This window comes from Pogona vitticeps, chromosome 3 (genome assembly GCF_051106095.1).
Source record: "Pogona vitticeps strain Pit_001003342236 chromosome 3, PviZW2.1, whole genome shotgun sequence".
NCBI classification, from domain to species: Eukaryota; Metazoa; Chordata; class Lepidosauria; order Squamata; family Agamidae; genus Pogona; species Pogona vitticeps.
Window position 1 is genome coordinate 122,469,963 of NC_135785.1, and position 26,067 is coordinate 122,496,029.

Genomic DNA, 26,067 nt, shown 5'->3' on the forward strand with positions numbered 1-26,067 from the left:
ACATGACCTATGTTTTACCACAAGAAGCACAGCCGCCATCTGGCGCTGCTACTCCAGAGAGTTGCGTGGTGCTCTTCCCTGGCGGGCACCGGGCGAAGCGCAGAGAAGAGCGCCGACTCCTCTTCTCTTCGAGTCGGTCCGTTCCTTTCCCTTACGATCTTGCGGTGCTGCGCTTACTCTCCGGCCTCCTGCTACCTGTTAAAACTTTTTCGGCACTGATAAAGGAAGGTGAGGTGAGGGAGCGGCTCCTGGGGCTGCGTAACGGAGTTTTTCATTACAGGGAGGGACGGAAGAGAAACTCCCCGGCCTTGGTCCCCTCCCGCCAGTTAGCCCTCTGGTCCTCGTGAACCGCTTCCAATGAGGCTTCCCCTCCCCGCACACCCTCGCTGTGTCGACCCCCCCACCCCGAGTGGAAGGCAATTCGCGGTAGGTTCATAAGCGCTTGTCTAGACCTGACGGAGGAAGGCGCATTTGAGACCCCGTGCGGGGCCGTCCTCTGACGAGGACGCGTCCTCTTGACAGAAGTGGGACGGAGTTTAGAATAAACAGGCGCCGGGGGGGGGGGGGGGCTCGCGCGGCCTGACAACGCTGCTCCCCGCAAAGAAAACGCGGGAAGGCGCCTAGAAGGCCAGTGGCCGCCTCGGAGTCGAAGAGGGAGGCTGCTCTTCTGCCGCCGCCTTCTCCGCTAGCGTTAAACGGCGGGGCGCCTTGGCCCCCTCCCCTGTGGCCTTGGCTGGCCGAGCCCTGCCTCGCTCGGCTCCGGGCGGGACCGGGTGGCCGCCTTCTCCATCCTTCAGGCTCCGCAGCGCACCTGGTACGCTCTTTGTCTGCGGTTTGCCCGGACGCGAGAATTTCGCCCCGGTCCCTTGCAGCCAGTAAGGGAGCGAGGCGCGGCGGCGGCGGCGGCGGCTCCTCCTTCTTGGGCTCCGGCTCGCCTTCACCCAGCCTCTCGCTCGCTCGCTCACCCGCTCGCTCGCTCGCCCACCCACCCGGGCTGCTGACAACACGCGCGTCGCGGGAAGCCCGGCGGGCGGCGGCGACGGTGGCGGCTCCTGGCTTGCCTTCCTGCCTGCCTCCCTCAAAGCCTGGGATTCGGAGGCGCCGCACCCCGCCGGGGATCTTTCGCCCAGGTAAGAGCGAGCCGGGGCGGGGGAGGGGGGCAGCCGGGGCGGCCGCAGCAAAAGAGAACCAGCCGCCCACCGCCGCCTGGCAGCGTCCCGCGTCCCTCGGCTGGGCTGCCGCGGGAGGCAAGGAAGCCTTGGTGGAGGCGCAGAGTGAGCGGGGAGGGAAAGAGCGGGTGGGCATCGGCAGAGCCCGGGCGTCTGAGGCGGCCGATGGCGAGGCTGGAGCGTGGAGACAGCCGGGCACGCTGTGTGGTGTGTGTGTGTGTAACGGGGGAGGGGGAAGGGGGCGCGCGTGCTTTGGCCGCAGGCACCTCCGTGGGGGAGAAGGGAGCAGGCCGGGAGAGGGCAGCCCCAGGGGTTCCGGACAGCGGTGTGGGCAAGGCGGCGGCCGGAGCAGGCAGCTCGGGGCGGGCAAGGGACGGGGATTCTCTCAACGGGCGGCTGCTTTCTTCTCACGGCTGTGCCCGTCTTCCCGCAGGATCCTTCCCGCTCGGGTCCTTTCCCGGCCTCCGCTCCCCTCCTCTTGGGGGGGGGGTTCCCGCTCTTCTTCGACGCCCTCTTCTCCTGGCGGCTCTGGTCCCTGGTGAGTCCAAAAGTTTCTTCCTCGCGCGCGCGGGGCGGGGAGGTGGGTGCGGGCGCGCGCCCTTGCGCCCTTGCGCGCGCGTCTGGAGTTGCAGCCGCGCGAGGGGTGGACCGACGCCCGGCTCGTGCCCTCTGGCCTTCCCAGGGCCAGCAGGCGGGCCGCTTTTCCCCCCTGAGGGGGACGGGGTGTACGTAGCCCTCCCCAAAGTTTGCTTAGGTGGCTGAAGCGCGGAGGAGGGACGGGAACAATGCCTGCCGAGCACCCGCCTCTGCGCCCGACAGAAGAGAGTTTTGCATCCTCCCTGCTTTCGCCGACACTGGATGGAGCGGGGAAACGGTTATCTCTAGGAAGTGGAGAAGTCCTCACCTTCCCCGCCGGTTTTCTTCTCGCCCGAAGAGCCTCTCTTTGCGGGGAAAAGGGCGGCTGGAGGGCAGGCAGGGCGCATCCTTTGCAGAAGGTCCCTGGCTCAGTTGCCTTTATCTCTAGTTAAAGCAGTCCAGAACCATGGAGAAGGGCTGCCAATCAGAGCAGAAGATGCTGGGCTAGTTGGACCAATGGTCTAACTTGATGTAAAACAGCTTCATAACATCAGTTTGTTCTCTGGGCTTTCTAGTAGCTGCTAGAAACGGTTTTATTATTGAAGGCAATTGCTAAGATTCCATATGTGGCCACTTTTCCCTAGGAAGGGTTGAAGACATATTTGCTGCCTGAGGCAAAATACAAGGCAGCCCCAACTGCTTTCCCTCTTAACACCTATAGAAGCCAATTGGAATTGAAGTCAAATCTAACTTCAACAGGGTTGCCAGACAGCATCCAGTATCTCAGCCTGAGGGTAGCAGGCTAGCTTTGGACAGGTCGTATGGATTGTCAAGAATGTACTGCTCTGATGGTCAACAAATGGATTCAGCTGGGGGCTACGGATTCCTGGGGAGTCTGCCCCGGGTGTCTGATATGGTTGGCTTTGCTGAGTATCAGACACTCTGGGAAGGGAACAGAATCTGCGATGCAGCAGTGGGAAAGCTACACAGTAGCCTGAGATGATGGTTTGTGTCCCATTAATCCTTCCTTTTTCTTGGAAGTGTGTGAGTGTAGGGGCTATTGCTTTCAGGAGTCAATAGACACCCCCTGAAGTGAATGTGGGGGCTGAAGAATAATTGGCATAATCACCAATTTTTGCTCTATTGGAAAAAATAGTTTTAAAAAGCTTATGAATGATTTTGCTTTGCTTTGTAAAGTGCTTCAGTTGTTGTTTCTCTTAGACTAGATTGCAACAGTAAAAAACTGAAGTACCATGTATTCATAAAAGAAAAAAAAAGCCTTTGAAATTGCAAGAAATGTGTCTGGCAGGCAACTCCACAAATTATAGATTTTATTGGAGCTTAGCTTTTTATGGAAAAGAAGAGGGTGGTGGCGACTGAGAAACACTCTCTTGGATGTACTCTTAGCTTGCTGGTAGAGCACATGCTTTGCATGTTGAGGGCATCTCTGAATCACTAGCATCTCTGATTAAAAGACTGTCAGGTAGCTGGGTTGGGAAGAAAGAACCATCTGCAAATGGAGAACTGCTACTTTTCAAAGTAGACAGTTCTGGGTTAGGTGGATCAATGATCTAATCCAGCATGGCAGTATTTTCTATTGTCACGCCTCTTATGTAGTATATTGTACATGGTATACTCTTTTGCACATGTGTGCAATGTTAATGTGTAGTATTTTGTCAATTGGCATAGTGAACCCAAGGACATATCTTCATGGTTTTGTAACTTTAAAATAAATTACAAAATTGGATCTGCCAGCTTGATGCTCCAGAAAATTAATTTGAAGCAGTGAAGCTGATTTAGGCCACGATCCAGGGGATGCATTGTAAACAGTCTATCTCAGTAAATATGATTAGGACCAGACTGCAAATCACATAGATTCTGGTGAGTTTACTGTCCTGACCTTAAAATATCTGTTAGTAAATAAATGTTTAATACTGTGATGAATGGCCATTGCAAACAGAGAAGAACATATGGAGAGTCCTCTGGTTTATGCCAAAGGCCTCTCTCATCCACCATCCTGTTTCCAACAGGGACCAATCAGATGCCTTTGGGGAACTCTCAAGCAGGACATGAGGCCAGCGTCACCCTCCCTCTCGTGTTGCTTAGCAACTTGTCTTCAGAGGCATAATGCTTCTGATACTGGAGGTAACATAACTGTCATGGCTCCTGGCCATAGATAGCTCTAATCTCCTTTCATTTGTCCAATCCACTCTTAAAGACATCTTGGTTGGGAGGCATCACTACTTCTTCTTGTAGTGAGTTGCATAGCTTAGCTTTGCACTGTGTGAAGAAAATCTGTCACCATACAGCTTCATTGAAGGACTTATAGTATTCTAAGAGAAAGGAAAAGCTCGCTATTCATTTTCTCTGTGCCATGCACAGTTTTATTAATCTTTGTCAAGTCTTTCCAACCCCAGTTCATTTTTCTTCTAAACTAAATCTCAGATATTGTAACCTTTCTTCAGAGGGGAAATCACCTCACCTGCTGTTGATTGAAGTTGCCTTCTGCTTCACCTCCTCCAGCACTACTGAAAAATATTGTAGTGATACTAAAGATTGCTGTGCTGTGTAGTTTAAATGTAGACAAAATCCTGTGGTTTGAGTTCTGAGAGAAACTGTTCAGTCACAGTGACTGCTTCATTTCTCTGTACTTGGTGATATTTACCTTTCAGTAAGTGAGAGTGTTTTGTTGTTGTTGTTGTTACTCTTGTTTAGCTTAAGTTGACAGAAATAATCTCACATTTGGTGTTGAAAATTCCCAGGAAGATTGTCCTGAAGGACATGACATGTTCAGGATTTTGTAGCTGCCATGACAACAGAAACGCTGCCAACTTTGAAATATTTATGAATATTCTCTTAACATTTAACTCAAGAGAAATATCAAGTTGTTTAATATTTCTCTTCTAACAGTATTCTACTATTTGGGCTCATCCTTTCCCACTGGTCTTTTGTAAAATTTTAGAAATAATTATTGCCACAACACTTGAGGCAACAGAGAATGAGTTGATCTGGTGTGAGTGTTTTGCAAACATACATTATGATAAAACAACAACAACAACAACAGAACAATGGAAGATACACACCCACATCTAGGGTTGAGATACTCATATCTGGTGCTCAGCCTCAGTAGGTTGGACCTCATTGTGTTAACGAGCAAAATTATCTGCAAGGATTACTTTGATACATTCATATGAAGGTTGCAGGGGTGATGGCAGAGTTAGTGCCACAATTTAGCAGTAATAATTCCGTTCAAACCACAATTAAAGTATTACATTTATACCATAGACTCAAATATTTCAGCTTAGGAATAGTGCTTTCCTCTCAGTTCTTGCAAGTGTGAAAAAAAGAAGCACATCGTATGATAGTATGGAGCAGTGCATGGAACTTTAGAACTTTTGCTTTAAAAAAAACCCCAGAATATCCATATGGAAGAAATATAAATTATTGATTGACTATCTGCTGAAGTAAAATATATCTATTTTGGAATTTTATATTCAGTGTGTGATTCTAGCTTTTTAAAAATCAGGTGCCAGTTTATATTTGCCATGACTTGAATGTGTTGTGTAACACTCTCTCTCTCCAGTATCCCACTGTGGCACCCTGTCTGTTATTTCCTGCTCCAGGCTCTTCATTTCTCTGCCTCCCATTTTCTCTCTGCTTCCTTTCCCTTTTCTTCTAGCAGAACTGCTTTATATAACAGTCCAGGCTTCCCGTGTTTTCTGCAGTAAACCTGTAGAACGTGGCACTTACGTGGTGTGTGTTTGGAGGTGCTGCTGTCTTTTGCACTTCAAGGACTGATTGCATTTGCTTCTCCTTGGGTGTATTTGTTTTGCTGTAAATAATCCACCTTCAATTTCTTTCTTTCTCGGACATAGACTGTAGCAGAACATAAGTGCAAGAACAATCTGAGTTGCCCATCTTTTCAACTATATGAAACTGCCAGTGTGAATCTGTCAAGCCCCTTATGATTGGCACAAGCAGGGGCTTTTCATACTTCTGCTGTCTGGCTGAGATAATCTGTGGGTAACTGAGGCATTCATCTTGGATCTTGTGTGTGTTAAGCATGTGCTCTACCAGTGAGTTCCAGGGCCACCGTAACAGCTGTTGACCTAACAAATGCTTGCTCACTCTTAAGTATAAGGGTAGGAATGCAGAACTGGTGGCCTTCCAGATGTTGCTTGACTACAACCCCCATCGCCTTTGATGACTGGTCTTGCTAGATGGATGGGTTTGGTGATCGTTGACAGACTCAGGGTCCCCAACTCTGTTTTAGAGTTTGATTTAGCTCCTGCTGAAATGAGTGCTAAAACGCTAGCAGTGGTAGACTTTGATCCTGAATGGTGCAGTCATTTTATATACATCATCTCTTTTCATTTTCTTATGCCCATGTTTGAGACTGTAGCAAAATGCATCTTGGCACTAGGCTGTAGTTTCACTTCAGCTGCACTTAATGTGCACTGCAACTGATCAGGAAAAAACAAAGGCAGACATTTCATGCTATGTCTTGTCAATCAAGCGCTACAGCTGCATTTCCTGATTGCCAATTTGCAGCTGTTAAATGGTTCTCTGGGTTTAACATTCTGGTGACACTGTTGAACTATGTTGGTAGATGAAACAGTGTGTTTAAGGCTGTGGGGTTTTTTCCCCCTTAACAGCTAGTGTGGACATCAATACAAAAAACTAAACAAACACCCACTTGCATGTTTATTCATTTATTTATTGAAAGTTTTTAGCTTTCCTCTTTAAAAGACTTTAAAGCAGTTTTCAATTTACTATTTGGCTAATATTTAAAAGATACAGTTTGGTTTTCTGGTAACTGTTCATTCTACAGTAGCTGCAGCTTCAGGGTGGAGAGTATGTTTACCCCTCAGTTTCCTAACTTTTCCATGTTCCTGCCCTTGTTTGAACCTGCCAAGCCGACTTCATTTATATTTGACCATAAAGAGTGCAGGCGGCATAAAAGTCAAATAAATAAATAAATAAATAAATAAATAAATAAATAAATAAATAAATAAATAAATAAATAAATAAATAAATAAATAAACAAACAAACAAACAAACAAACAAACAAACAAACAAACAAACAAACAAATAAATAAATAAATAAATTCCTTCCTTCCTTCCTTCCTTCCTTCCTTCCTTCCTTCCTTCCTTCCTTCCTTCCTTCCTTTCAAGGAGGTCAGAAGAATGGTGGAAAATGGCTAGAATGTGGAGTCAATAAAAGGGAATGTGAGCCTGTTTGTGTTATTTGCTGTAGCTCCACATTAATAGGTAGGCACATCCACACACACAAGTACGCAGACACATGGACACTTTTTCTGCTTGCTATGGAGGAGACCATACAGAGGGAAAGCCTGAGTCACCTGAAGGTGGAAGAAGGGAAAGACCACCAAGAAAGAAAAAGTGCAGAGGGGTCAGGAGAGAAGGAAAAAAAAAGATCAAGGGCTTTAGCCTTGGAGTATCTGGGGAGTACTAAGTTTCTAGCAGTTGTGAAGCTGGTTACTGGGGGGGGGGGGGTGAAGGGCAGCACTGAGGCACAGTGAATAGTGATGATTGAGCTCCCCCCCTACTTTGGGTCTTTAGCTCCATTTTACCTGTGCTCCAGGAATTGGATAGGTTGACAAAGATAGTGATTGATCATTAATATCCTCATCCATGTTTGCTTGTCTGTGAATTATTCTGAAACATATTGAAACATTTCATACACTGGTCTTTGATACATATTTATTAGGGTAGTGTTCTGTTTAGCCAAATATGCATTTCTAGGGTGATTGTGAGACAGAGCTAAGAGCCCAGGGTTCTCATGGGGTGGAGCAGAACCACCACCACCCCCCGGCATGGATCCTATATGTGAAATCTGGCATTTTATGAGGTTAGTAATGTTAAAATAAAGAAGACATGGTATGATTAAAAGTAGGAAAGAGAAATTTCAAAATATCAGTATCTTTAAATAAAGATGCTAAGCTGCCACCAACAGAGAATGGGAAAGCCCTATATCCCCATGAAGCACAAGACCTCTCCTGCACACTCCGGTGGCCGAGTTCCTGGGGACAGTCTCTCCGTGTCTCGCTCTGAGACCATGCAATTGTATTATATAACTTGCATGTTACAAAACTAGGACTATTTGTGTGAGACATTATGCACACTGACAAACATCAGCAACCTTAGATGGGGTTTTTGAATGATTAGGTCAGAAAATCATTTTGGACATCTTTCTCCACTCCCTTACTTTTTCTGCCCTTGTTGCTGTGGTGGTGTCACTATCAAAGTTCATGACAGTGGTCTCCTGCTTCCCCTTTGTGTGAATGTATTTGTTTTAGATGCTGGAGATGGGCAGTTAATTCTGACAGAAGTAGTTCTGGTTATGCATGTCGCTCCAAGTTATAGCTGTTTGCACTTCCCCATTTTTTTGGAAACTGTTTTTCCCCTCTCTGATGTAGGGCAAAAAACAAGCTGAAGTCTGAATACCTTCCATCAAGTGGCTATTGGAGGGCAGAAGGAACAAATTGGACCTGCAATAAAAATGTTGTCCTGTGGAGTGCTCTTGTTCAGGGTTACAGCCAGCACACAGACATACCCTCTTATACAGTACTCCATTCCATTCTTCCTTGCCTGCTTTCCATTTCACCCCCCCTGTCTAACAACAAGACCTGCATTTTGTTGCTGCTGAACAAGCATACTGTGTATCTTAAGGGCCCGCTGATGGTTCCCCCACCACCATATATCTTTTGGTATTAGTGTAAGGTTGAAGTTCTTCCAGCTATTTGCACATTGAGGGCAGGGGAAGGTTAGATAAGGAGGTTGCTTACTAATTTATTATTTATTAATTTATTATTAGGATCTGGGGAATTACTTATTTTAGTAACATTTGCAAGTACTCAAGGAAGAAGATTGTCTTGGCTGTTTCCAAGCTGAGGGTCCTCTGTGTGCCTTGTTCTTAAAAATCTGTTTTGGATAAGATTGTATCTCCTAGTATAAGAGGGAGAAACTGACAGAGGATTTGTTTGTCCTTTTATTCCTGGAAGGAGGAGAAGCAGAGAGACCAGAGGAGAAGCAGTTTGGGTAGGTGGCATCTCCTTGGAAATGCGGTGTGTGGCTGTGTGTGGAGCATACGTGTGTGCCTTCCTATGGCTTTGTCCAACAGAAAGTTAAAATGTGAACAAGGAACAGTGGGGGAACAGATTCACTATATATAGCATATTGTAGCTCTTTCATGTGTTAATATTTGAAGGCTAGTTCACTTGAGCCAATGTGGCCCACCACCACCACCACCACCTCTTTCTACTACTCCGGCCAGTCCGTTCCTGCCTGCCTTCCTGAGGTGGGGGAATCAGCATCTGCATGTGTTCCCATCTGGCTGAACTCCAAGCCTCATACTTGTGTGAGAAAGAAAGGAAATGGGAAGAGTGTGTTTGGACGAGAGGGGAATGAAGAAAGAAAATGGGAGAAGGAATTGAATGAACACGTCAACTGCCCAAGTTTCAACCAGGCACAGAGAAAAACAGCAGGTGAGACCATCAGTAATTGAAAGGGGGCGAGGTGTATTTTTCTACTGTTCTGCTGAGTGATGGAATGAATGAATAGGATAGGGGATGAAGAAATGTTTGAAGGCCTCTGTATGTGTCTATGCATATGTGCACTTTCTTGCTTATGTGTGTGAGTGTGGGTGGGTGCATGTGCATGTATGCTCCTGGCCTTTAGTTCTGTGACCCCTAACTCTGCCCATTGTTGGCTGTTGCATCTTCTGTTCCATCAACTATAACGGACCTCAGCTGTCACTGGTGTTAATCTTTGCCTGCTGAGTATAAGATCCAGAACTATGCTGCCAACCTGTCCCTGATCCACCCAGTGCTGTCCCCAGCTGCTGTATAGAAAGTCTGAAGGGAAGGAGCCATTTGTACTGGTGGAGCAGGAAGGAGACTTCTATAGAATCTACTCTCTCTGAGTCTTTTACTGTCTTTGAGCTTATGGATCAAAAGCCACTTTCTGTCTAATTCATTCTCCACATGTTCATCTTGTAGTACTGTATTTTTGAATATGAGATCTTAGAGACAGGTGGATCATGGCTCCTCTGTAGAAATTCAAAGGGGGCAGCCACGTTAGGCTGTGCTAGCATGCTGGGAAAAATTGGAGGAAGGATGAATTTTACTGTGGCCCTTTAAAGACTGACAGATTTGTTTCCACACAAGCTTTTGTGGATCAAAATCCATTTTCTGTCACACCCATTAAAGCGAATCTTTCAGTCTCTTAAAGTATCACAATCTGCAGAAATGGTAACAAATCTTCAAATGCTAGTGTGACTCTTATATTGAAATAGTAATATAAGAGGAAAACCTCCAGTAGTTTTTTTAAATATTACATGTTATTGATTAAAATGAAAAACCCGAAAACAAAAGAACAATAACTAGTAACTGCTAAGAAAGAAATACAATAGAACTAGAAACAAAAGGCCTAATCTTTTTTTTGAAAAAAGAAAGCAGAGAAAAGTATCTCTGTACAGTATAAGCTTCTGTAAAAGGCTTCCAAATATCTAAAATATAAAATGTATCAATGCGAAACACACACACACACACAAATACACCCCACCCCCACACACCCCAGCTATTGCCGTAGCTGAAATTCACCAACTGTTTTTGTTACAGAACATCACAATTCTTTTTCTTTTATCAGGTACTCTAAGCATCTCTTGTTCTTCTGTTTCTAATTTGGTTTGTTCCGTTCAAATGACACTTAACTCATTGTTCCAATTTCTTTCTACATTATTAGTTTTCTTGTGGGAGGTTTTGTGAGGTGTGTGTCTTTTGTGCCCCCTTGCACATAATCAAGGCGCGGTTTCTGGTCCCAGGTCCTGGGACTCATCCTGGACGAATGCCCAGCTGAATTTTGCGCACTTCCTGTTTGACATGTCTTTGACTGCTGAGCAGGACCTGGGAAATGTACATAGTGGCTGGGATTTGGAGGAGCAGTTGCCCCTCCCCCCCGTAACTTTTCACAGTTCTGATCTTGATGCTGTGTTTCAGTCTTGCTTCAGAAGGAGTACAAAAGAACCTGAGCAACTCTTTGCCTATTCCTCGAATTGGAGGAAGCACTGAGCACAGCAGTCCCTCCCCCATTTTCATTTTGACTTGGGATTTTTGCCAGCCTCTGTTAGGATCGTAAAGGCACAATATCTGCATATAAGTGAGAGCGATGGGATTTGCAGGGTATGGGTTTGAGGGAGAGATGGAAGTGGCAGTTTAATTAGATTCATCTCTTACTACAACCTGAATAATGTTTTGCATGGGTTGTCTTTTGTTAGAAACATGAAATAGCCATCAGTGGAAGGTGATCAAATGAAGGCAATGGGGGAGGCAGACTTCTGATGTACTGTTAATTATTCTGTTTGTTCAAAAGGGTAGCTAAAGTGTATCTTGCAAGTAAAGATTGAGTAGGTGACAATTCAGGGCCTTTATTAGAGAGGTCTTGTAAGCAGCTACCTTAAGCTTAAGTCCCTTCTAACATTCAGTCATGAATCGTGGGCTGTCATAAGCCCCCCTCCCCCCATTTTAGCAATTGCCTTTCTCCCTTTCTCTGTAATATAAGGATAGTAAGATTGGAATAGATTTGGGAGCAGTTTAGTTAAGAAAAAAAAAGCTTCACATTTTCCTACCAAAAAGGAGGACATTAGCTTTAAAGGGCATGAACATCTGTCTCTTGTCTTGTATATTTTTGGAGTAATGGTGGAAAGAGCACATGCTACTGCCAAATTCTTGTAACAATAAATTTGTCGATGTCTACATTGTCTTCACTGTCAGTGTTATTATACTTCAGGGCTTCTGTGCAGCCTCTTTACAATTTCTGGAGAGAGGTTAAAATTGCATCTCTTATGTTCTTGGAGCCTGTTTCTCCTGTAGTTTTGTCCAGTGCTGCAGCCACAGAAGCTAAATATTTATTTTTTACATGAAGTGCTATCTTGATTTGGAAGGGAGAGAGAGCTGTGATTACCCCCTGAGATACCTCATTGGGCATGGCTTCAGAAACTGGGGTTTCAGCCAATGCTTTGTAGAATCAGCTGCTTAAAGCAGGCATGGAATTCATCCCTTCTTATTGCTTTTTCATGCAACACCTTACAGTTGATCACACGGAAAGGGCTTTTTACTCACAGTATTAATATTTTACTGAATTTCAGATCATGGAGAGGTAAGGTGTGGCTCTCCAAGTGTTGCTGACCTGCAGCTGCGAGCAGTCCTAGCCACCAGTCAATGGTGAAGGACAACGAGTTGCAATCCAAAACCTTCTGAAGAGCGAATCTTTATCCATCTCTCCCTGATCTATGCATGTGAAGATACTCAATTTAATTTGATAGTGAGATTGCACAGTTGGTCCTGTTCGTTCAGTAGTGTACACCAATTATAAGATTCAGTCTGGGTCCAATTCTCTGTTATGGAAAACAGATATATTCTCATTGGACAAATATGGGAGCTGCCTGATATGACTTGCATATAAATCTTAATCTCTGTCCAGTAATTTGAGTTATATGCCTCTTATTGACTAGCACTGGAAATTTAAAAAATACTAATTTTTTTCCCTGTCTGTCAGAAACAGATGAAATGTGGTGTATTACCCTCACATGTGAGGGCAAAGCCTCCAGTGGTCAGGTAAATGAGTGCAGAGGCTTTGTGCTGCACACCTGTATGGCATTATCATTTCTATTTCTCTGTCGATCTGAATGAAGTTTGCAGATTCAGAATGCAGTTCTAACTAGCCAAGATGGGTGAGAGCTGGCAGAGCCAATACAGTACTAAGTCAGTTCTGTCTTTGTGGAACTCCCCCCACCACCACCAGATTAGGGATATTGGAAATTAGTTAGCACTACATTAATCCTGGCCTAACCTTTTGCTGCCCATGCTGGCTGTAAAAACGAACCGGGGGTTGTTTTCAATCTGGCAAAGCTCAGCTTCTTTCTTCTCCTCTCCTTTTCTGTCTCCTCCCTTTTGTATGCCAGCTGATCTCAGCCTGCACAGCAGTTGTGCAAGCAGGTCTAAGTCTTTTGCTCATTCAAATGCCACTACAGCCAGCATATCCTTGAGTACGGAATGCACTATCTGTGGCCCTTTTTATAAGAGGATAAAAATGTCCAAGTGCCAGATGAATAGGTGCTGGGAATTAAGTGCAAGAGCAGTATTTGGAGTTCTGCCCCCTAATATACTTAATTCTGTATGTTTTTTTCCCTGTGTAGTCCTTATGAAAATAATTTATATCACAGAGGTGGCTCTAGTTACAATGCATGCAGAATTTCAGAAAAACATGTGAAACATCTTTTTATGGAAAGAAAATGAAATTTTTGAATGATGGGGAGTGATTTGCTTTCTAATCCCCCCACTTTTTTTGGGTGGGGGGAAGCTTGAATGAAATTATGTATTTCTTAGAAGTGCCTCTTGGTTTATAAACCTGCACATTTTGGAAGGATAGTTGCAGATACGTTTTTTCTCTCTCTCTCTTTCTGTGTTTGTGTGTGTGTGTGTGTGTGTGTGTGTGTGTGTGTGTATGTGCAGATGGCACAAGAAAGTGCAATAGGCAGAGATTAATATGGAGAGTACAATGGCAGAGACAGTAGGAGTTGAGCATCCAGCATTTTTGCAAGGAAAGCACATAATGGCACACTTTTTCAGGTCCCACAGATTCCATAAAAAGTCTTCTAGAATACCATAGTCAATAACACTGAAACAGTACCTTGGTGTATCATCAGTTTACTAAACCCCTGCCCAATGCACTACAGTTGGAGACCTTCTGCTATAGTTAGAAGCTAAGACAGACAGAAATTTTCTTCTCTCCCCACCACCCCCATGTTTCCCTTTAGAGAAAAAGAAATATGTCAGTCTTTGCAGACTCACCGTCTGGGTCATTGAGTTTTTCTGAATCTGAACTGCTAACAAAGCTGTGGAGTGGGCAAGTCTGATTTGGCTCTGATCTGTTTCAGAGGATACGTATATGTTTCCATTTGGACATCTCCTGCACCTTTCCACATCAACTCTGTTTGGTTCAAGATTCAGATAGGTCTGAAGTATACATCTAGTTCACGCACACGCTTCATCCATGGTGCTGGGAATTGTTTTTTCTTGCGGGGTTCTTGACAGAATAAATGTAGCTCTTATGTCTATAGTTGGAACACTTGTCAGGTTTGTTTTTGTTTCAGATGTATTTATATAGAGTAGGATTGGGGTTTTTAACTATATAATAATGCCTGTCTTATTGAGTAGTATTGCTTCAGTATATATGATCTTCTGAGCAACTGCAAATTATCCCAGTAATTTGGATCTGGATTTTGCTGATACCGCAGTACTTGCAATGTATGGAAAAGGAAATTTGTAATTTGTATGCGAATGAGTTGTTGCTTTCTTGATTTTGCCCTATTACAGTAATTTCTTTTCTTAATAAAATAGTATTTGTATTACTGGACCCTTGGCAGCTATTTGTGATACTTATCTTCTTGTCACTTATTTTTAGCTCAACAGGGCTACTTCAAACATCCATCTCAATGTTTTTTTTATTTCTGCCTTCCTCCCCACTTTTGACAGGTGGTGTCAAATGTATGAGAAGTGCAACCGCACAGTTTCAGAATTTTAAGACACAACAAAAGTCGGGGTTGGAAGGAGGAATACAAGCTTGTAATTCCAAAAGGAGGAACCAAAATGTGTAGAAAATGTACAAAGGTCAGTGAAACATATGAGTGAAATGAAAGGTGACAAATGTGGTACTGGATTTATCTGAAAGAAGTGGGAAGAGACCCAGAGAAGCTGCAGGCATCGCTTGCTGTAAACAACGGAAGGTTAGGAACAGCACATTGGTTCCTGATGGAAATTAATTAGTTTGACAAACCTAAGAAGCACAAACGCTAGAACCTATTCTTTGACATCAAACCTCAAGCTGATTTATTTTTACAGGGAAGATTCTAGTCAAATCTTTGGCTGATGTTCTTAACTGCCTCATAGATGCATGTAAGACCTCTTATTAAAGAAGTTAGTAGCTGTGTGCCTTTTGTAGGTTTATATTATGTAAAGTGAACTACAGTGGTGTCTCGCAAGACAATTTTAATTTGTTCCACGAATATCGTAATCTTGTGAAAAAATCGTCTTGCGAGGTTCCCTATGCATCGGTCTAAAAAAAAAGTCTTGTGAAGCATCAGTCTAAAAAAAAGTCTTGCGAAGCATCAGTCTCAAAAAAAAAGTCTTGTGAAGCACGGTCATAGAAAAAAACATCTTGCAAGGCACCATAGTGATCGCAAAAACCAATCATCTTGCGGGTTTTTCATCCCGCAAGGCAATCGTCTAGCGAGGCACCACTGTATATGTTACTACTGATGGTGCTAGGCATGGATAACTTGGGAGGCACAATCTATCTCCATGCTTAGGCATGAATAGTTCTCACTAGGGGCTTTTTGTTCTACATCAGGCTTTCTTAAATTGTATAAAAGACAGTGCCTTGAAGACCCCTGGGCACTGCCTTCTGTCAGAGGGATGTTGATGCTCCTGTCACCGCAGGCAGGGGACAAAGGTACAGACTTCTCCCAAATATTTCACTAGGATGAAGTCACATCTGAAGCAAAGCAGCCTAAAAGCCTTTTGGGTAAGGATGTGCCTTCTGGGAAGTTGAAGCATACTATTGAGTCGAGCTGTTTTGTCCGGTTTGGATTTGAGTCATCTTTCTTGCGTCTGTTTTCTCCCTTTCTTTAGTCCTGTTCTGTTGCTGAGAGGCTGGACATTACTTTCTGCCATATCCATCTGTCTTCTGGAATCTAATGCTTTCTCTGTGCTGTTGTTGTTTGTACCCACTATCTCTGCTAACTATAAAATAAATTAACCAAATTCTCCAGTAGCTCCAGCGTGGCTACTTAGTTCCACATTACAGTATTTCACAATGATATGATATTTGCCTTTCAGTGACGGTGTGAACTTTAGAGCCGATATTTTGGAAGATATGTAGGAAATAAATTTAGGTTGTATGCAGCATAAAAATTATCTTCTGGATTTTGTGCTGTATTTCTAATGGCAAAATGAGAAAGATCTCAGTTCTAGAATTCACATGCCTTCATTTGTTGGCGCTCTCAAACTCTGTTGTATGTTGGTCCTGAGTGCCAGTTCATCCCTTGAATCTATTGTTTCCTGGTGGGTATTAACTGTCTTTTCCTTCCCAAATTAATTTCCCATTCATCTTGCTCTAAGCATGTTGAAATACAGTGGACTCTCGACTTACAGACTTTTCGAGTTACAGACTTCTCTGCCCGCAAAATTTAGGTTCAACTTGCAGCCTGAGAATCGACCTACAGACCAGAAAAAAACCAAAATGGAACAAAAATGGAACAAAAACGGCCAGTTACGGGATTAATCGGTTTTCAGTGCATTGTAGATTAGTGGAGACTCGACCTATAGACTTTTCGACCTGCAGCCACTGTTCCAATACGGATTAATTCCGTAAGTAGAGGGTCCACTGTATTAGCCAGGCAAAGTGCGACGTTAGTCAGGGAAAAAACTGTGTTGCACTCTGTATGTTTTTGGTTTTTATTTTATTTTATTTTTATTTATTTTATTTACAAAAATTTGTTTTAGCCGTGCCATTACCAATGGTCTCTGAGCGGCACACAACAATATTAAAACTTTAAAAACATGAAAACCATTTTAAAAAGGCAATATTATAATAATATCCTATATTAAAAACAATCATTAAAACATTAATATTAATAAATTCTGCTGCTCATTTACATTATTTATTAATAGAACATGATGGTAAGGTCTTGTGAGGATCACTCACCTAATCCATCTTGTTACATTGATTGTGACTTCTAAACTACCTTGGCAGTAAGATCACTAGTTTCCTTTTCCCATGACCGTTTCTGCCCTAGAAAGAAAGCCTTTCCCGAGACCCTGGAGTGGTTTTCTCTAGGGAGATTCTTCTCTGCTTCCTGTCTTCCATGCTTCTAAATTGATGTAATACCTCCTGGAGGATGACTAATCGAAGGACTGATTTCCTGGCTGTGACTTTTATGAGGATTCTGAAAGTGGAGAGACTCCTAAGATGCACAGTCCAGGAAGTTCCTTGTCGAGGGAGTTGCTGCAGGTTTTCCTTCTGGACCTTGTTTTCAGTTATTTCTTTTTCTAATTGCATTTCCAGAAGTGCAATTTTCTCTTGGTAAGCTTCCTTATTTTTTTTTCTTCCTACCAGCTGTTTTGGAAACAGTTTCCTGGTTTCTTAACTGCTGTAATAATCTTAAAATTCTAGAACTTATCTAGGAATAACATCTCTGTAAAAATAAAAATATTTATTTCTAAAACTTCTAGTCAAATATGGAGTTGCCACATAAACGTCTCCATGACTCTGCTTTTTAGTAAAGAAAATAAAATACAGCCTACATGGAATAGATGCGTGGTAACAAAATGATCATTTGTGGACTGTCTGGTAAGCAGATAGCCACTGAAACTGATAAACTAACTAAGATTTTCCTGAAAAGCAGTCAGTTTCCTTTCTCCGACAAGTGTCAGATTATTATGTTGCATTAAGAATGAGTATTTTCTTATCCATGTGTCTGATTCCTGATGCCATAGTGACAGGAAAACTGCTCTTTAAAATTAAGGACCGTTGAAATGTACCCATCACTTGGTTTCTTGGAAACCCAGCTGTCATTGAAGTCTATATTGAGGACCAAGCTAGGTGATAATAGGTTAGATAAATGTTAGTCTCTCTCTGCCTCCAATAAGAACAGACACAGGAGGCTATGATTCCCATCCCCCTTTGGAGGAATTTTGTGTTTGGAGAAATAGTCCTCAAGGTTGAGCACTCTCTCTTTTCTTTAAAAAACAAAAAACAAAATTGCAACCTTCTGTTGTGCTTTTAATTTGAAAAAACAAATTAAGTTTATGAGAGATTTATATGCACCTCTTGCCTTCAGGGTGGCCTTACTGTTAGGTAGAATGAAGTGATCACCTCAAGTGATAAACTGCCAAGAAGTTGCAAATTCACTGCTCCCTTGTTCTGTGAGGAACCCTGTGTCTGTGGAGTGTTGTTGTTGTTGCTGCTGCTGCTGCAGCAACTGCTGCTCTGTGTAGCCCTCCAGACTTCTTTCTAAAGGACCCCTCAAACCCAGGCATAATAAGCAAGCTGATCTGGAAAACTGCCTGTGTCATTGCATAGAACAAGGTATTTAAGAAAAAGCCACCAGTTTTCCAGTGAGGGTGACAGAGTGCTCAGAGAGAAAGAAACAATCTTGTACCATGGGAAAGTTGTCTATGGAGAATCAGCTTTTCTCCCAGCTGAATGATCTTTCATCATCATATTGGAAGACCAAGAGCTTCAGGTGGAATGTGACTGTCAGACATGTTTTAAATAAGATGTTTCTTGAAGATTTGCTTACGTAATGAATTAACCCAAGCTAATGTGGTATGCTGCTAGGCATTGGGGCACCTACCCCACATACCAGCAATGCCCACAGTGCACTCAGGGGTGCCGCCATTACACCTCTTATCAAAAGTTCCAATGAGAACCTCAGAGGCAAACTTCTCATGTGCCTTACTATAATAATATAACCAAATCTCAACAGCAAACCACAACGAGGTGTAATGACAGCAAACCTAAACATCATTTTTGACGTCCATGCAGGTAAATGCCCTCTGGAGGCACTTACCAGCATGGAACAACATCACCACAGATGCCTGAGTCCTCTCCATCATATGACATGGGTACCACATAGAATTCCACCAGCTTCCTCCACCATTGCACACCATCACACCTCCATCACCAACCCTACAAGACAAAAGATAGTAATTGTTAGTTAAAGATGCCATAGAATCAATACTACACGTATAGCCAAAGGTTTTTCTTTCATTATTTCACTGTCCCCCAAAAAGACAGAGGCCGCCCTATCCTCTGTCTCAAAGAAATAAACCAATATGTCACTAGCACCAAACAAGCCAATCCAGTATCAGAAGTCCAGAAGATGCAAACAGATGCCAAATTCCCAAAGCCAAAAACACAAACCGTAGTCAGAAGCCAGAGTCCAAAGCCAAGGGTCAAGAAAGCAAGGTCCAAGATAAGCAGAAGCATGGATGCAAGCCAGAGTATTGACGTTGCTTCCACAAGCTTCCAGGCCTTCTGGGTGAAGATTTTGTAGCAGCAGCTGTCATCTAATTCCTAGAAAACACTTCATCTTGCTAAAACTCAGGGCTGGTCAACCTGATGTTCCTGTGTCATGAGTCTTTGTGTCATGAGTCTTTGCCGAAGCGTATCCCTCACTCTGGCTACTGGGGGAGGAGAATCTGGTGGTGATTCAGCTGTCTGTGATTCTGATTGGTCAGCATTTTCCTCAGCTGTAATTAACCCCTCAGATTCCAGATCTTCTTTGGCTGAACTCATGACATACCACCACAATGTACTATATCCTCAAACAAGGGGGTACTCACTCCCCAAATCTCCTATCTTGCTGTTGAACTGTTGGAATGGTGCTTCTCCCATCACATTTCTCTCATGGCAATACATGTAGCCGGTCATGACAGCAATCTGGCAGATTTGCTCAGTCGCAAAGGATCTCAAGTCCACGAGTGGGAACTAGATCAGGCTGTCTTTCTCTTCCTGTGCACACGCTGGGACACACCCACCATCGACCTCTTTGCCTCCTGAACAAACCGGAAGTGGAAACGTTACTGCTTCCATGTAGGAGTTGGCAAGAACTCTCATGGCGTTCATGTGAAAATCAAAGTATTAGTCTTTTCAATAATTCCAGACAACATCAGTTTGTCTAATTCTACAAATTTTATTTCTACATCGCTTGTATGTTCCTTATGAACAAAATACTTCAAAGTTATTGTAAAATATCAAAATGTCTTATATCTATGAAAGGCTGTAGTCACAAATGTGTAAAAATATGAAAACTAAGCTTAAGTTGCAGGTAGATATTAAATCATGTTTCAAAATTACTTAAATCATGTTTCAAAAGGCACATTTAAAAAATAATTCTAAACGATCACCCAGCCAAACCAGTTTGAATCAATGGAAGAAAATATGTGTTGATTATGTTGATAGTTTTTGGAAATGAAATGCTGTGCTGCTACATGATTGTTGCTCTTTGATGTCTGATGCCCAAGAGGTGTGGAGTTGTTATGATGTGATGAGTTCATGTGTGTGTGTTTTACTTTCCTACATGTTTACTTTTTTCAGTTGTTCACCTCCCCCCCCCCCCAAATCTGCACACAACCTCTTTTCCAGCAGCCTAGAGATCCAAGAACATTTTTCAATAGTAATCTCAATTGTTGTTGCACCTACTCCAAAGATCTGTAACCTGGATCTGGAAGCTGCCATTATGATGGCATCATTATTTTGGCTAACATTCTTCAAAGCTTAGAGTACTAAAGACTTTATGTATCAGGGTCCTGGAAAGCTAGAATATTGTAGCTCCAAGATAGTGGAACTACAAAGAGTGCAAGCTATAGGACCTGCATATGCCACCTGTATACAGTAGGATTAGTATCCACTGCTGCACTTATCCAGGGTCTGAAAATATTAAAAACATTAAAAGAAAATCCAGAAAAACTATTTTCACATGTATCATTGGAACTGGGCGTTAGAGAGAACCAGAGACCGTGCTATGAAAACTTGTCAGTGAGGAATGCAGCCATAGCATGATCTCTGGCTCTCTCTAATGGCCAGTTCCAGTGATACATGTGGAAATAGTTTTTCTGTTTTTCCACTTTTGCCATGCTTTGTGTTTGCTATTATCTGCGGAATCAATCCCCAGTGGATATGGGGGGTCCTACTGTATTTATAAATTACATCATAAACAGTAATTCCAAGGCAGAATTAAGACATATCAACAACCTCCGATATGCAGATGATACCACTCTGATGGCAGAGAGTAAGGAGGAATTAAAGAACCTCTTAATGAGGGTGAAAGAGGAGAGTGCAAAACATGGTCTGAAGCTCAACATCAAAAAAACCAAGACCATGGCCACTAGTCCCATCACCTCCTGGCAAATAGAAGGGGAAGATATGGAGGCAGTGACAGACTTTACTTCCTTGGGCTCCATGATTACTGCAGCTGGTGATAGCAGCCACAAAATTAAAAGACACCTGTTTCTTGGGAGGAAAGGGATGACAAACCTAGACGGCATCTTAAAAAGCAGAGACATCACCTTGCCGACAAAGGTCCACATAGTCAAAGCTATGGTTTTTCCAGTAGCGAAGTATGGAAGTGAGAACTGGACCATAAAGAAGGCTGACTGCCGAAGAATTGATGCTTTTGAATTGTGGTGCTGGAGGAGACTCTTGAGAGTCCCCTGGACTGCAAGGAGAACAAACCTATCCATTTTGCAGGAAATCAACCCTGCGTGCTCACTGGAAGGACAGATCCTGAAGCTGAGGCTCCAGTACTTTGGCCATCTCAGAGAAGACTCCCTGGAAAAGACCCTGATGTTGGGAAAGTGTGAAGGCAAGAGTTAGAAGGGGATGACAGAGGACGAGATGGTTGGACAGTGTCATCGAAGCTATCAACATGAATTTGATCCAACTCTGGGAGGCAGTGGAAGACAGGAGGGCCTGGTGTGCTCTGGTCCATGGGATCGAAAGAGTTGGACACGACTTAACGACTAAACAACAACAACAGTTTTGTATATTTAATAAATGATCAGGTTTTTACACCCCTTACCCTTTCTGAAAGCATTCCTTTATGCTCTTTCCTTTCTTACAATTCTGCTTATATCATGCCTTCCTCCATATGGCACCGAGTGCTAATAATACAATGATAATACAGTGATAATAGGGCGTAAAGACTGGATCAAGCCCTTGATTACATTACAGGATCAGCTTGACATATTGCTAGATCTAGTTCCAGTTGTATAACAATAAATATGAAAAACAGGCAGATAATACCAGTATAAGTCAGTTGATGGTATGAGATTCAATCTCTGGCTGTTCTTTTTATTTTCCTACTTGTGCTCTGAAATGGCAACCCAACAGCTGGAAAACAGCTGCAAACATGCATCTTTAATGCATGAAGAGTGAAGACTGAGATGTCTCTAGGGAAAAGTACCCCAAAACATGTCTGTTTTTCTGTTGTAAGTATGCATTTTGCTTTAGGAATATTTTAATTTACTTTTTTATTGATTCTATCTTCACAGTTTAACAACAACAACAACAAAATTCAGGGTGGTCTTCAAACAGTCAAAACAAAAAAAATAAATAAGAACACTGACTAAAAATGTTTGCCAATAACAAAACAGAAGTAAAACAATTAACATTAAAGGCATGGGCAAAAAAAAAGCGAGTCCCCCTGTACGTCCCCCCCATTGGCATCTAAAATGCTCTAAATTAGGCACCAGGCCACCCATTCATGAAATGGCATTTATAGGCAGTGTGCCACTGCTAAAAAGAAACTTCCCCCCAGCTGAGTTCTGCTTAACATCTAATGGTGGAGGCTTCTAGAGTTCTTCAGTTGGCCATTTTAGTAGACAAGTAGGTTCTTGTGAGAGTAGATGGCTCACTAGATATCTGAACCCCAAGCAATATAAAACTTCCAAGTTTAAAATCAGCACCTGAATTGTATCAAAATTTATGAAAAGCCAGTAAGCTTGTTGCAGAGCTGAGGAAATCCAGAACTGGCCAAGTCACCCTGTTCTGAATTAATTGCAGTTACTTTTAGTCCTTAAAGCCAGGCCTGCAATTAATGTTACAGGCATCCATCTGCAGAAATATACCATGGTTGATGCTGTCAAAAGTTGCCAAGAAATCTGGGAGAATTGCCAGGTCTTTCTCACCTAGATGTTCTTTCTTTCTAGGTAATCTACAGAACTTGGAAATGTGGCTTTTTGGAACAAACTCCCAGCATCCTTCAGCCAGCATGGCCGTGATCATGCTGAAGAGAGGATTCTGAAAGTTGTGGCCCAAAAAGGTAGTATTTCTGAATTCTAGTTATCCATCAGAACAGCCAGGGTAGCTTCAGTGCCTAGTCTGGCTTGGAAGCCAGTTTGACATTTCACCATGACTTCAGAGACAGAGAGAAAGTATAGGGAATGGAATAGAGATTTGCAGATTGTTGTGTGGGTTGTAGGATATTATTTGCATTGATTTTGCATTATTATACTGTGGGTTAGCTTTGTCTGGAGGCTTCTCTGACACCGAGGCGGGTGTAGTGTGATTTCCCATTTCAAGAGCAGAACAGTTAATCCATAGATTCTCCTGTATTTAACAGAGGAGTTTGGATTCCTGAGAGTTTCAGTGTTCACTGAAAAGTAAAACACATGTGTAGATGTGATGAGGGTCTGAGAATAGGCTGTCTTTGGAAGGGCCTGGAGCTAGATGCACTGAGGTGAAATACTCTGTGGAGGATGGGGGATACATGGAGATGGACTTGGGACTACTAGCTTGATACTTATTTATGTTTAAAGTGAATACAGGATATGTGTGGCTATGAAAATTAGACTGCATTGTTCTGAGCCCAAGTACCAGGTCAAGAAGCACCAGGAAGCACCAGCAGGGACAGGTTGAGGATTGTAGGAACTTTCAGGGAACACCCCTCTGTTAGACCCCTTACTTTGAGCACTGGTGTTTCTGATTTGCCACACAGGGATACAGGGTAAAGATCTGGATCTGGCAGCGGCTTGCTCTCATACACAAACTAAATCACTTCAACAATGAGATTTCTCTCTGTGGTTTATATATCTATATTGTAGGAAATCTTGTGGGATTTCTTGGAAATGTCATGGTCTTTTTGTTGTTGTTGAAAAAAAATTGCCAATCTATGCGGGATTCTTGTAATATATAATTACTATTCCTGCACAGAATGACTTGTTTCCTGCACCGGATTCACAGAAAAACTTGTTAAATAGAGAAAAAATTGACAGGTTTTTTTGTGGGCGAAATAAAGAAAAAATGGTGGTAGTGGAGAAGACCAGGGTTTTGTTTTTGTGGGATGCTGGGAGATCAAGTTAATACAGGAGAAAATCTTGGCAGTAAGTCTGCATGGCAAGACATGAAAAATCACTGAGGATGAGAAGATTTTCAGATACTTATCACATTCCTAATACAGTGGTGCCCCGCATGACGATGATAATCCGTTCCATAGAAATCGCTGTTTAGCAAAACCATCCCATTGGAATGCATTGAAACCCGTTTAATGCGTTCCAATGGGGAAAATACATTGTTGTTCTGCGAAGATCGCCCATAGGGAAGCTATTTTGTGAGTGCCAATCAGCTGTTAAAATGGCTGTTCTGCGAAGCATGGGTCCCGAAAACACAGGGAAGCCATTTTATGGAGCCGCCGATCAGCTGTAAAAAACATTGTCTTGCGAACAAACGGTCCACGAAGCACGGACCAAATCATCATCCAGCAAAAATCCCCCATAGGAATGACTGTTTTGTGAATCACTATAGAGATTGCAAAACCTCATCGTCATGCGGATTCGTCATTTTACGAGGTCATCGTCTAGCGAGGTACCACTGTACTGTACAGGCAGACAACAATCACTGCTGTTTCTCATTGCTGATCACTTACTGACTTGAGTGCATGGCCTGACAGCAAGGATTATTAACTGATTAAATAACTAATAAAGATAAAATATTAATATATAACATGGCCCCAAGTCTCAAGATTGCTCAAAAGGAGGGCCTGGCTTCCTTGATGCAGATTATGTTCTCCATTAGGCTCTATAGAGGGTGGCTCTGAGAGAACTGTGACTCCCAGGGAGCACCATGACAGCTTTATTTTCAAAAGAAAATTAACAAGAGGAAGCAAAGGCTGGAGAAACCGATGCAGTGTTGGAGGTCAAGCCCTCGTTGGAGGGTGGCGGAGGGGTGTGCAGATTTGTGTCTGTGGGCTGAAACTATCAGAATTTTGCCATGATAATTCTTGGAAAATTCTGGGGCTTGGAGTCCAAAATAAAAAAAGAGCACATCCTTAGTGCTAGACCTTTAGCTGTTGTTGTTGGATGAGGACCAGGGCTCAGCATAATCAGAACTGTTTTCTACTCAATCCCAGCCTGAGTAGAAAGTTACTGGGCAGTAACTACTCATGACACTTGTCCATGCACTCGCAGTCTTGGGGTTAGATTACTGTAATGCACTCTACGTGGGGTTTCCCTTGAGACTGATGCGGAAACTTCAAATGGTCCAGAACATGGCAACCAGATTACTAACTGGGGTGAAAAAAATATTATATTTCCCCCACTCTGGCCGCCTTACACTGGTTACCCATTAGTTTCTGCATCGATTTCAAGGTGCTAATGATTACATATAAAGCCCTAAACAGTTTAGGATCTTGATACCTGTCAGAGTGCCTTCTTCCACCTAGTTCTACCCATGTCACTTGACCTAGCCAAGTGGGGCAGCTGAGGGGCTTGACTCTGAGAGAAATCTGGAAGGAAAAAACTAGAAACGGGGCCTCCTTGGTGGTCACCCCTCGCCTTTGGAACATCCTCCCCCCGAGATCTGCCTGGCTCCCTCGCTCGATATTTTTAAGAATAAAATGAAGACCCATCTCTTCAGGCAGGCTTTCTCTCCTGACATTACTTAATTTCTTCCCCTGGTTTTTCCATCTTGGATTATGTTTGCTTGTTTTAGTTTTTTTTAAATTGATGTTTTTAATTATGTTGCTTTTTGGAGTGCAAACTGCCCAGCTAGATGGGCGGTGTAAAAGCCAAACAAACAAACAACCTATAATGTCCTTCTATGATGTGTGGGCAAAAGCTGCCACCCCCCCCCCATCTGCTGCGCTGCCCCTGCATTTGCCATCCCTGGATATCTTAACTGAGATTATGATCTATGCATGTAAAACTGTCAGTACCCAAATATTGCTTAATTTTGGGACATATATCTATGCTGCAACTTAAATGTGTCTCCTCTTTGTGGGTGTGTTAAAACAGACAGTATGTGTTGCTTCCTGCAGTGGGACTGGCCGAATGGGTCCAGTGGAGGGTCTCTTGATCAAGAAATACCAATGACTGACCTGCTGGAACCGGGTCACTTGGAGTACTTCATGGCCCAGGGGACATCTGGACCTGAAATCCTGGTAGCTCACTTCATATATATCTCATTTATATGTATGTGCACAGATAAGTAGTACAATGCCAGTAATAAATATCAGAGTAATAAAACTGGAAAGATGCAAATGTTTCTGGAGAGCTTCAGGATTAATAGCTTTTTGCCACATTAATTGCATACAAAAAGAGTGATAATGAAAATGGTTGGGCAAAATGACTTGACAAACTTTGTAGTACATAAAGATAATCCTGAGTGTGATTCAGAGGTGGCATCTATAAATTAATGCTGTGTCATGATGAATTCACACGATCTTCCAGTAAATAATGGG

The 26,067-nt window shown here is 43.1% G+C and overlaps 1 protein-coding gene across 9 annotated transcripts in view; it reads left to right on the forward strand.

Moving 5' to 3' along the window:
- The first annotated feature begins 991 nt into the window (after positions 1-991).
- The window catches only part of ENOX1 (ecto-NOX disulfide-thiol exchanger 1), a 540,515-nt gene continuing 515,439 nt past the window's right edge, over positions 992-26,067 (forward strand). For 8 of the 9 annotated variants that reach the window (XM_078390697.1, XM_020797018.3, XM_020797022.3 and 5 more), the window contains exons 1-2: positions 992-1,130; positions 1,603-1,707. The gene's annotated coding sequence lies outside the window, so the exon portion shown is untranslated. Of the gene's footprint in view, positions 1,131-1,602; positions 1,708-22,540; positions 22,654-26,067 lie in introns of all 9 variants that reach the window. The other variant, XM_078390695.1, reaches the window with a different exon arrangement.